This window comes from Lissotriton helveticus, chromosome 2_1 (assembly GCF_964261635.1).
Source record: "Lissotriton helveticus chromosome 2_1, aLisHel1.1, whole genome shotgun sequence".
Taxonomy (NCBI): Eukaryota; Metazoa; Chordata; class Amphibia; order Caudata; family Salamandridae; genus Lissotriton; species Lissotriton helveticus.
The window spans coordinates 973,896,281-973,908,978 of NC_136059.1; positions in this window are offsets into that span (position 1 = coordinate 973,896,281).

The window sequence follows — 12,698 nt, forward strand, 5'->3', positions numbered from 1 at the left end:
ATTCTGTCTTAGATTCCCTGCAGCCAGCCAATAAGAACCTGGTAAGCATAATCACCAACATCCGTTTTTTTAATGATCTTTCTAATGTTTATGCAACATAGTAAACACTTGAGTGGTTTTTATGCTTTTACCATACCTTTGGCATTGGCTTTTGTAGTATGAGAGATGTTTGGTTGATGAGATTGCACTATTCTAGCTGCCTGTTATGTTATGTTAGACGGATTTGTAAATTGCTGCTTATCCCTCGGAAGGATATCCAGGTGCTGGAGCAAGTGTATAGGCGTGTGGGTCCTGTAGTTAATTGAAGAGGCAGGTCCACAGCCTCTTGAGGAATTCAAGAAGCAAGAAGGAGGAGGAGGCCTTGATGTGTAGTGGGAGGCTGTTTCATGTTCTGGGCGCAATGTGAGAGAAAGCTAGGACTCCTGTTCTGCTTTTGCGGATTCAGGGGGGTGGGGTGAGAGAGGGAGTGAGGCTGAGCGCAGGTGTCTGGTCAGTAGGTGAAAGTGAAGTCGGTTGTTGAGGTATGCTGGACCTATTTTGCACAGTGCTCTGCATGCATTCATGAGGAGTTTGAATAAACAACGTTTGTCAACTGGTAGCTAGTGGAGTTCTTTGAGGTCTGGCGTGATGTGCGAGCAACGCAACTTGCAAGGTCTAGGATGAGTCTTGCTGCTTCATTCTGGAATGTCTGAAGTTGGAGGAAGAGGTGGTTAGAGTTTCTGGCATAGAGTGTTGCCAAAGTCTAGTCTGCTTGTGACGAGGGCTTGAGTGGCTGTGCCCCTGGCGTTCCTGGGTATCCATTTGAAGATTATTCTGAGGATGCTTAGTATATGAAAGCAGGAGGACCTGACTGCATTTACCAGTGCTGACAAGTTGGAATTTTCATTTAAGATGATTCCCAGGTTTATATTGTGGTGAGTGGTTGTTGGTGTAGGACCAAACTCTGACAGCGTCCTCGGTGAAGTCCCAGGGGGAGTTCCTATTCCCATATATCAGCACTTCCGTTTTGTCAGAGCTGAGTTTGAGGCAGCTGGTTTTCATCCATTCTGCTACACTGATCATGTAGTCAGTGAAGTTGGTACTGATGGTGGTGGACTTGTCGGACATTAACAGGATGAGTTGGGCATCATCAGCATAGGAAATGACGGATATGCTGTGTTCTCTGATGATATCAGCGAAGGGAGTGTCACTCCCATTCCTTCTCCCTTTTGCCTTTTTCACCAAGATCTGTGAATTCTGACAGTTTATATTCTTCAACATAAGTTCTGTATCAAGCTCACTGCAAATCATTGCACAGACCATTACAGATACATAGGAAGATTTAAAGAAGGCTCGTAATGGGCAAACGTATTACTTTGTATTTTAATAAAATCTTTCCTATTTTGGGAGAGTCCGCTAATCCAGCTCCCGGTTATTCCATTTCTCATTCTACTGTAGGGTCCTCATCAGTCATGGTATCTTCCCACTTCGGGAACTCCAATATGGCACAACCTAGCAAATGTATAGGAGACTCCCAGATCTTTGAGTCTTTCTTGGCTTAAAGTAATCTCCACTTCCTAACCCGACCAGTGTAATTTTCCAGTGACACTGCTAGGGGAACTTTTATTTTGTCATCTTTGTCTAAAGACGCCTTAATTTGGGCTACACTTTTAATCCTCCGTAACAATCCTTAGTTTCAGCCATGCATTAATTCTCTTGACCAATTTAAAGTACCATTTGAATATTTATAAAATAGTTTGTTCCCGGCTGTGCCATAGGGGCCTCCCGAAAATTGATCTAAGTACAGTGGCTCAAGGCTTCTATGATGGTAGTTATTGCACACCCTGACATATGCAGGAATTACTTGCCATCACTAAATGAATGAGCATTTGCAATACAAGAAGAGTTGTCACTTAGCTGATAGGCATCTGGGAAACCTTGGCCAAAGGTAAGCCCGTCTACGCCCGTCCACGCCTGGACCGCGCCCAGAGCCCGTCCCCCTGCCCTATGCCGCTCCCAATCCCCCAGAGTAACTTATGATGCCGCTACTCTCCTCGCCCTCAACGCCGGACGCACCCCACTCTGCTGCCAAGCTACCCCAGGACGTACCCACGGCCCATTCTCCTGCCTCTCCTGTAAGTTCAACTGCGTCAGGACCCTCACCAAACACACTTCCTCCACACACAGCTCCGAACCCAACGACTTGAAATGCATCCTACTGAACACCCGCTCGGTCCACAGACACGCAACCGAACTCTGGGACCTAATCGACTCTACATCTCCTGACATCGCCTTCCTCACTGAAACATGGATGAATACATCTTCTGCCCCCGACATCGCCATAGCCATACCGGACACATACAAGATCATTCGAAAAGACCGCACCATTAACAAAACTGGAGGAGGCATAGCCATCGTCCATAGAAACACCATCAAAATTACAACCAGCTCTGACGACAATCTTGCAACCGCCGAACACCTCCACTTCCAGATCCACACCGACCCCAGGACCACACTCAGAGGAACCCTCATTTACAGACCCCCAGGCACCCGATCTCAATTCAGTGACGACATCACTGACTTCGTCAGCCCGCACGCAATCGCATCCGAGAACTACATTCTCCTAGGAGACCTCAACTACCACCTTGACAACACTCTCGACAACAACACCACCACCCTTCTGGACAACCTGTCCAATCTCGGACTCAAACAACTTGTTAACACCCCCACTCACACAGCCGGACACACGCTCGACCCTATCTTCACCTCCAGCAAGCACATCTCCTTCGATCACACTACAGCTCTCCACTGGACGGATCACAGCTGTGTTCACTTCAGCTACAAAACAACCCTGACCCACAACCGTCCACAACCCATTCCCCGAAGAAAATGGAACAATATCACCACCGACCAACTCCTCACATCACTCAGCCAAAACACTCCCACCCTAACAACGGACCCAGACCAAGCGGCCACAAACCTCAGGCAATGGATCACCAACAGTGCGGACGAACTAGCACCCCTGAAAAAACACCAGTTGAAATCATTCAGCAAAAGGGCTCCCTGGTTCAATGACGACCTTAAAAAATCCAAGAAGACATGCCGCACCCTGGAGAAGAACTGGAGAAAAGAACCAACCTCAGACAACATGGCCTCCCTCAAGACAGCCACCCGCAAACACCACCAACTGATTCGATCCGCCAAGAAATCAGCATTTAAGGACCGTCTCGACAACAACTCCCATAACAGCAAGGAACTCTTCAATATCGTCAAAGAATTCACCAACCCTCCCGCAGCATCCAACGACATCACTAACTCCCAGGACCTCTGCGATGCGCTATCCTCCTTCTTCTACAACAAAATCGCCGACATCCACAACAGCTTCATGAATACTCCCAATGACCAACTCACCCCACCCCCTTCTGTTCCCACCCCTCCAACTAACTACCTCAAGTCCTGGAACCCAATCACCACTGAAGATACCATTCGCCTCATGAACTCAATCCACTCTGGCTCACCCTCGGACCCCTGTCCCCACTACATCTTCAACAAAGCTGACTCCATCATCGCCCCCCAACTCCGCGATGTCATCAACTGCTCCTTCAACTCCGCCTCCTTTCCAGAAATATGGAAACACGCCGAACTCAGCGCCCTTCTGAAAAAACCAACAGCAGACCCCTCAGAACTGAAAAACTACCGACCCATTTCCCTCCTCCCTTTCCCGGCCAAAGTCATCGAGAAAGCCGTCAACAACCAACTCGCAGCCTTCCTCGAATCCAACAACTCCCTGGATCCCTCACAAAACGGCTTCCGAGCCAAACACAGCACCGAAACCGCCCTCATTGCGGCGACTGACGACATCCGAGCACTCCTGGACAACGGTGAAACAGTGGCCCTCATTCTACTCGACCTCTCCGCCGCCTTCGACACTGTCTGTCACAACACCCTCATACAACGCCTCTACAACATCGGCATACAAGGAAAAGCCTTGGACTGGATCATCTCGTTCCTAGCCGGAAGAACCCAGAGAGTCCGACTCCCCCCTTTCTACTCCGAGTCCACCGAAGTCATCTGCGGCGTACCTCAAGGCTCCTCACTCAGTCCCACCCTCTTCAACGTCTACATGAGTCCCCTCGCCTCCATCGCACGTCAACACAACCTCAACATCATCTCCTACGCCGACGACACCCAGCTAATCCTTTCCCTCACCAAAGACCCCAACACCGCCAAAAACAACCTTCACGAAGGTATGAAAGAAGTAGCCGAATGGATGAAACAGAGCCGCTTAAAACTCAACTCAGACAAAACGGAGGTGCTCATCCTTGGATCCTCCCCCTCAGCTTGGGACGACTCCTGGTGGCCTTCCGCTTTGGGATCAGCGCCCACACCCACAGACCATGCACGTAACCTTGGCTTCATTCTAGACTCCTCTCTCTCAATGTCCAGACAAGTCAACGCGGTATCGTCCTCCTGCTTCAACGTCCTTCGCATTCTCAAAAAGATCTTCCGCTGGATCCCCCTCGAAACAAGAAAGACTGTCACCCATGCACTGGTCACAAGTCGACTGGACTATGGCAACACACTCTACGCCGGAATTACAACAAAATTGCAGAAAAAGCTCCAGCGCATTCAAAACGCATCAGCGAGACTCATATTAGACATCCCACGCCAAGAACACATCACCGGTCACTTAAAAAACCTCCACTGGCTTCCCGTCAACAAAAGAATCACTTTCCGCCTTCTTACCCACGCACACAAGGCCCTTTATAATCTAGGACCCGAATGCCTCAACACCCGACTGTCCTTCTACTATCCCACCCGCCAACTAAGATCATTCAATCAAGCCCTCGCCGCAGTCCCGCGCATCCGAAAAACCACCATGGGTGGCAGATCCTTCTCCTTCCTGGCCGCCAAGACCTGGAACTCACTCCCCACCCACCTCCGCCTTACTCAGAATCACATCTCCTTCAGAAAAGAACTGAAAACTTGGCTATTCGATAAACAGTGATCCCCTCCCCCTAGCGCCTTGAGACCCTCTGGGTGAGTAGTGCGCTTTATAAATGCCTGAACTTGAACTTGAACTTAAGCAGCACTCTCCAATGTCACTCAGATTAAACATCTGCTACAACATACGACATCTATGATCAGGGCATGGATTGTAGTTACAAAGAATTTAGAATTGGAAGTCAAACTGACTGACCTAACCTTTATTGGCACATAGCAGGCTGAGAGAACAGAGACGCTTTCAGAACTCCAATTAAGAAACATGGCTCTTCGATTTATAAAACCATGATTAATAATCCTGAAGACAACGGCGACAAATGGAAGTCTTATTTGGTATCAGATCTGTGGTGATCTCGATTACACTGAATGAGAGGATGGCATATTATACAAGCTATAGATGGCTATTACAGAAGGAGTCAGACTAGCATAACTTAAGCTTTTCCATAGGGTCTACTATTCCAGAACAATGTTAAACACATTGGGAGATTGGATACTAACCTATGCCTTAGAGGCTGTGGGCAGGTTAAGGGCTCCTTTTACATGGTCTGCCTCGGTCCCAAATTAAAGCGATTCTGGGAAAAGATGGGTTACTATCTAAAAATTATGACAGAGACTATGCAGAATGAGTGGGTAAAAACCTCTGTGTTTGCAGTATTGAGTGAAATGCACCTTCACAATGTTACATTTTTTGTGAGTTGGTTGATCGAATGGTGCCAGATTGTGGGTGAACTGTGTGGTTCCAATTTCAGCAGCACGGGCTCAGACATGGACTGATGCATGCTTGCAGAGAACTAAGTATATAAAGGCATGGGTTGCCTCAACATTATGATGCAATTTGGGGTCCTTGGATGACAATCAGAGGAGGTCCTAGAAAGGGAGAAGGAAAGCCGGTTAATGGCAACATAATTCACAGTGTAAGGGAACTACCACAGAAACTATTAGAAATGTTTGGAGACTTTGCCTCATGTAAAGATGTAGGGGCCGGATTAATCAATAGTTCACACAATGTAATGCCCCAAGACAACTTGCGGCATTGCGCTGCGTGAAAGGAGAGGGCAGGAATGTACTGTATTTATCAATATACAACACATTTCTACTCTCTGCCTGTATTGGTGCACAATCTGCTGCCTACCACCAAGACAGGCATGGTGCAAGGGTGCCTGAGTTATGGACAGGATGTTTTGTGCAGAAAGGGACACCTTGCTGCACACAAACAATCCTATTCTAAGTGTGCTGCAGAAAGCAGCACACATCAAAAGAGGAAACAAGGAGAAATAAAGATATTACTCCTAATTGAGCTTCGCCTTGGAAGACATAGCTTTTGAAGCATTCCCAGGTTTAAGTACTATTAAATCTGGGAATGCGGCAAAATCCATGGGTGGATGCGTGGGAACACACACGCTCCACCCACTGAATGCCTCCCTGGGGCAGAGTAACACAAGGGAGCTACTTAAGCTGCCTTGCGTTACCTTAGATTTACCAAGCAACCCAGGGTGTAGTAAGGTGGTCTTGCGTTGTTTCATAAATCTGACTTAGCGATTACGATGCCTTTGAGACACCCTGCATGACGCAAGGGCAATGTGATCATTTGATAAATCGAGCCTGTAATGTCTTACCGATTTGCTTCATCGTCTGGAAATGATGTAGCGCTAATTGGCAAGGCCTGTGGATCTTTTCTTATTTCTGTTTTTTTTAACCGAATAGATAAATGCTAAAATCTGTTTGAGTATTATGAGAACAACTTTAGTTATCTTTATTCGCCCCATACACTTTGTAACCCATCTCAAGGATTCCAACCTTCTCTGTCATCATTAATACTATGCAGATCCTTAACGTTATCTTGGATTTTAGCAATCTGTTGATTTATTTCCATAGAATTATCAAGGATATGAGCATTTTATCTTATTATTTTTAGTTTAAAATTAAATATTTCAAATTAATTTGCGTTTACATTTTACCTGAAAATAATTTAAATATTTACCTGAAAGAATATGACACTTTAATAATGTTCTTATACTTTCCCATAAAGTGTTTGCCATGGTTCCTAACAGTAACTTTACACTCATAATTCCCACTGTAGGAGGCACCACACCATGTTTTGAGGGGGTCTATACATAATTCTACAGATAGGTGTAAATTTACACTTAGAAATAGTGAATAGAAAAAAAGTGCAGGGTTTCACCTAGGTGTGGTAGTAAGTATACACATGAGTAAATATACGGGGGTGTTTATTCCTTTGTGTGTATACCCTGTATCTTTATTCCAACAGTTTTTTTTAAGTCTGCACCTTGTTGCATTTTTAGAGGCCCACACATCCTGCCAATCATCATTAGTTAACAGCATTTCACTCTAACATGATTGCATGCAAATTGTATTTAAGACAGGTTAAGACCATGTTACCATAATATCAGTGTGCTGTTTATGGTATAATAAAATTAAAGGAGAAACAAAAACATCATTTTAATTGATGTCATCCTTGCCATGATGACAAAATATGTTTGTAAACTGCACAAAAGATTAGTGGCCTTTACGCAAACAACATTAAGTGCGCACTTGAAAATTGGGAGCTGGGAACAAGAAACAGCTTGTATTACCTTACCAAAGTCAACATTACAGCTGCCTGTCAGCTTCCGTGTTTGATTCCTCAAATACTATTCACTGCTCTTGTTTTAATGCAGAGGCCCGAGAGAAATGGAATTGGCTTACTTTTAAAATGACCAAATGAAGGGATGGGAGGTATAGATCTAAGCGAAATAAACGAGTTAAGAAAACGCAGTTGGGACAGTGAAAGGGTGCCTGCCCCTAATGTACCCCATCAAACTTCTAACTGCATCGCATTGTTGCAGACACTACTTTTATCGCTTAAATAATCCGATTATATTGCAAGCCACATTCTTCCACCTAATTATACCATCTACTAAACTCTGGCAGACAAAACAGAAAACACATCTTGAATTCCTTTCAGACATGGCTGCCAACAGTGCCATGTTATGCGTGAGACACTTACACATTCCTAGCTTTTTTTCCAAAAGCACTGTGACATGACAAACACCACTGCTTAGGGCGGATGTATGACGTTACAACGCATGCTATTACCACGCATGCTGTTACAACACAAGTATTACAACGAAAACCATTACAACGCATTACACTTGGGGGGGCTGGATAGTGAATAGTTTAATTTACTATTCCAACTCCAGTCCCCGTGGACACTATGGAAGGTGTTGGATAGTAAATTAAAACTATTCCTTATCCTATAGCGCCCCCCAGTGTAATGCGTTGTAATGGTTTTCGTTGTAATACATGCGTTGCAACAGCACTGCGTGGTAAAAGTTGCGTTGTAAAGGTTGCATACCCTTAGGGCTGCTTTGATGGCCGGTTATTGCAAGTTTCAGAAATAACAACTAATGGTAATTGTTAAGAAGAAGTCAATCAAGTAAGGTAAGTGCAGGAGTTTATTGTATAGATCCTTCAGCACCAGCTTCCAGTCTCACACTCAACATTCCAAGACCAGCTCTCGCGGCCAACGTTCTACAGATGGAATGTACCAGTGGGTGAGAAGAAAAAGGGGTAGGAGCTCTCAATCAGGAACCAGAACCTTCGGCCACTTCTGTTCCTCCTTCCGTGGAAGTAGTTCCCCCTGAATCATCTTATGGCATTCTTAACAACTTCCCTCAGCTTACACTAGAACAACTCAATCTGTATCTAGATAAGCTGAAGTCATGCTCTCCTCTGGATCCCTGCCCTTTAACCCCTTCGACGCTCATGACGAGCTGGGCTCGTCATGAGGTAGCCTCCTGCTACGCTCATGACGAGCCCAGCTCGTCATGAAACATGTAAATGTAAATGTACAGGAATTTATATAGCGCAAATCACCAAGCGGTTTCTAAGCGCTTGCTTAGGGAACCCGTCCTGGTATTCCCCTGTGAGATAACCCCGGCAGGGTATCCGCAAGGTGAAAGCCAGGCATCCCGCCGCGAGGGGCCGTTGTGGAGATTAAGCAAGCTATTGCCCAGAGTCGCAGAGTGTGAACCCGTGAATCGAGTAGGCACCGGAGCGAGAATTGTCGAGTCCATGGACATTTTAGGACTCAAGACCCCGCCAAGCCGGGAATTGAACCCTGGTCCCAGGCTGACCTCTGCTTCCAGGTCTGCCTCCTCTAACCAGTGAGCCACACTTCTCCACATGGGAATGAGTAAATCCCAGCGTACGGGCGGAATTCCGCCCGCACGCATGCGGTTAAAGACTCTTAAAGAATGCAGAGATGTTCTTCTCCCTGCCTTTCTTGAAGTAATCAATCTCTCAATTCTGGAAGGTGTCTTTCCCACGTCCTGGAAAATGGCCATAGTTAAGCCCCTCCTCAAAAAAGCCTCACCGGATCCCGGTATCTTAATAAAACTTCCGGCCTATTTCTCTGCTTCCTGCCCTTGCCAAAATGCTAGAGGCCCATCTTAACATCCATTTGAGTGCCTTTCTGGAGAACGCCAGCCTTCTTGATCCCTCTCAACACGTCTTCCGCAGAGCTCATAGCACCGAGTCCGCTCTCACAGTTGTCCCTAATAACATCCGTGCTAAGGTCGACAGTGCCAGACTACCCTTCTGGTCCTGCTCGACCTTACAGCCGCATTTGACACCCTATCTCCCTCCCTCTTAGTCAATCGCCTCAAGGAGATAGGAGTGAACGGGCCGGCGCTCAGCCTATTGAAATCTTTTTTGGATGACCATGTACAAAGGGTCAAGCTGGGCGACTTTCTCTCACCAGCAAAACCGGTGCAGTGTGGGGTTCCTCAGGGGTCCTCCCTGAGCCCCACACTTTTTAACATTTATGTAACACCGCTCGCCAGACTTGTAAGATCTTTTGGGCTAGAAGCGGTATCCTATGCCGATGATACCCAGATCATGGTCTCCATCTCATACTCAGCCGACATCACAGCCCGGAATTTCAGAAACTGCTGGAAGCAGTGGCTGGCTGGATGGTGAGGAATTTCCTCAAACTACACGGGGAAAAAACAGAGGTGTTGATCTTCGGAGGCAAGGAAGAAATATGGTCAAATGATTGGTGGCCTCCCGCTCTTGGGGTCTGTCCTAAGCCCTCCCAGTCCGCTCGAAATCTGGGTGTCATTTTTGACAATAAACTTTCTTTCGACAAACAGGTCAGCAGGACGATCTCCACTTGTTGTGGAGCTCTCAGAACCCTGAGGAAGTTGGTGCACTATCTTTCCCCAGAAGCCCGGAAAACTGTTACAGTAGCTCTAATCTCCTCCAGGTTAGACTACTGTAACGCACTGTACTTGGGTATCATTAAACAGCAGGTACAATGCCTGCAATTGGTACAAAATGCAGCTGCTCGGTTTGTCGTTGACGCCCCCAGACTTTCATCAGCAACCTCCATCAGGAGGGACCTTCATTGGCTCCCTATGCAGGCTAGGATAGAGTTCAAGGCTCTATGTCTTACTCACCGTGCCTTGCATGCCGATGGATCAGAAGATCTCAAATCTCTGCTAACACCCTATATCTCCGCTAGGGCCCTTCGATCTGCCAATAAAAATCTTCTTGTGATCCCGAGAATCTACAAAGCCAGATGGGGCGGGAGATCTTCCCACTCCCTTGTCCCCAAGATCTGGAATACTCTGCCGGCAGACATTAAAGGTCAGCTAGCTTACTCTCTTTTTCGAAAGGCCCTGAAAACCTGGTTCTTTAGGGAGACCTATTTGTAATTCCTTCCCTTTTCCTCACAGCCTATACCATCGTTAGCGCCTTGACGCCTACGGGCAAAGTTGTGCTGTATAAATCCTTTTTCAATTCAATTCAATTAGGAAGGAAGGGAGAAACAATGGAGGGGAAGAAGGATGCACTAGAGGGGAATACCTTAAGTTACAACACATCTCCCTTTGAATAAGGCAATTAATACTATAATAACAGCACAAACCAAGATAAACAACAATAATACAGTTAAGTATCTATGCTAGTGATACATTTTATAATCTACACACCAGGATGGCAGCCGGCAAGACCTGGGTTCAATGGAGACCCATGCGTTGGATGTTGATTCATCTTGGTGTACTTCACTGGACAACACAGAAGAATTTTTTTTTAAACTTCTTTTTATTAGTTTTATTTGTAGTTATGCGTTCATTAGCAATCAGTATTGTCAACAATCACTTATTACATCATTACAATGTCAAGGAGAAGAAAGTCACTTTTACACCATATCTTCTTCTCGATCTCCACTTCGTCTCATTTCAAGTTCCACTGTCAGGGAGACACAGATATTCCCACGATATACGTTCCATTTGCCCCATTTTCGATCCCACTTCTTTGGGCTCCCCCGAGTTATAAATACTTATCTGGATAGACGGTGAACTTGCCCCCCCCCCCCCACCCCTTGGCTATTTCTCTTTTGACAAGGGTATATCCGAGTGTGGCTAGTTGCTGTTCCACCTCTGTGAGGTCTGTTGCCCCCCATATATTAAGCAGGCCCAGCCCTGTTGTGAGAGTCAGTGCTTTCCCAAGGCAGGTTGAATTTGGATCGTGGCCCCCTCCCATAGTCGTAGGAACTCCGGGCACTCCCATATCGTATGATAGAAGGTAACTGTTTGGCTACAGCCACTGAGGCAAAGTGCATCATCTCTGGCCCCTATTTTTGCCAATGTCACTCCTGTTAAATATGCTCTATTTTATTTATTTATTTATCGATTTATTAAGCGCAGTTGCTGCCCGGGGGCGTCCAAGCGCTGAGTATAGACAGAGACGTGGCAGAGCACGCGAGGAAACTAAAGGGGCTTCATGAATAGTATGGTTTTCAGTTTCCTGCGGAATGTCAGCAGGTCAGGTGTGGATCGAAGAGCAAGGGGAAGGGCATTCCAAAGCTTGGCGGCATTCAGCGAGAACATCCTGCCCCCGGACCTGGCTCTCTTTACTCTGGGTACCGCTGCCAGAAAAGCACCGGTAGACCGGAGGTTCCTATTAGGGTGGTAAGGGGTGACAAGGCTGGCGTTGATTGCTGATCCAGTCTTCCAGAGGGCCCGATGTGTGATGCACAGAGCCTTGAATGCCACTCTCTGTCTCACAGGCAGCCAATGTAGGCTTTTCAGTCCCTGTCTGACGGACTGAGACCGTGGAATTTGGAGTATGGTACGTGCAGCGCAGTTTTGTACCACCTGTAGCTTTCGGAGAGTCATCTCAGGCGCCCCTAGGTATAGGGCGTTGTTTGAGTCCAAACGGGACTGGATGAGGCCTTGTACCGCCACCTTCTTGGCATCCAGAGGTAGAAGTGGCAGGACCTTCCTCAGCGTTCTTAATAGTCCAAAGCAGGTGGCAGACAACCTGGTGGCCTGAGTGGAGAAGGAGAGTTTGTGGTCTAACCAGACTCCCAAGCTCTTGACACTGTCCTTGGGGGTAGGAGGTGCCCCTAGGCCAGCGGGCCACAAGGAAGAAAAAGATAGTGGTGAGGCTGGACCCAGGAGCATAAGTTCAGTCTTTCCTCCGTTCAATTTGAGGGAGGAGTTGGTCATCCATTCCCTCACGCTCTCCAAGCAGTTCAGCAGGCCGGCCGAGGCCTGCCTACCGTTCTCTTGGGACAGTGAAACCACTAGCTGGGTGTCGTCGGCGTACGACACGATTTTGATGCCGTACGGTTCTACTACCCCAGCCAGCGGTTTCATGTATGCGTTGAACAGTACAGGGCTCAGCGATGAGCCCTGCGGAACTCCACA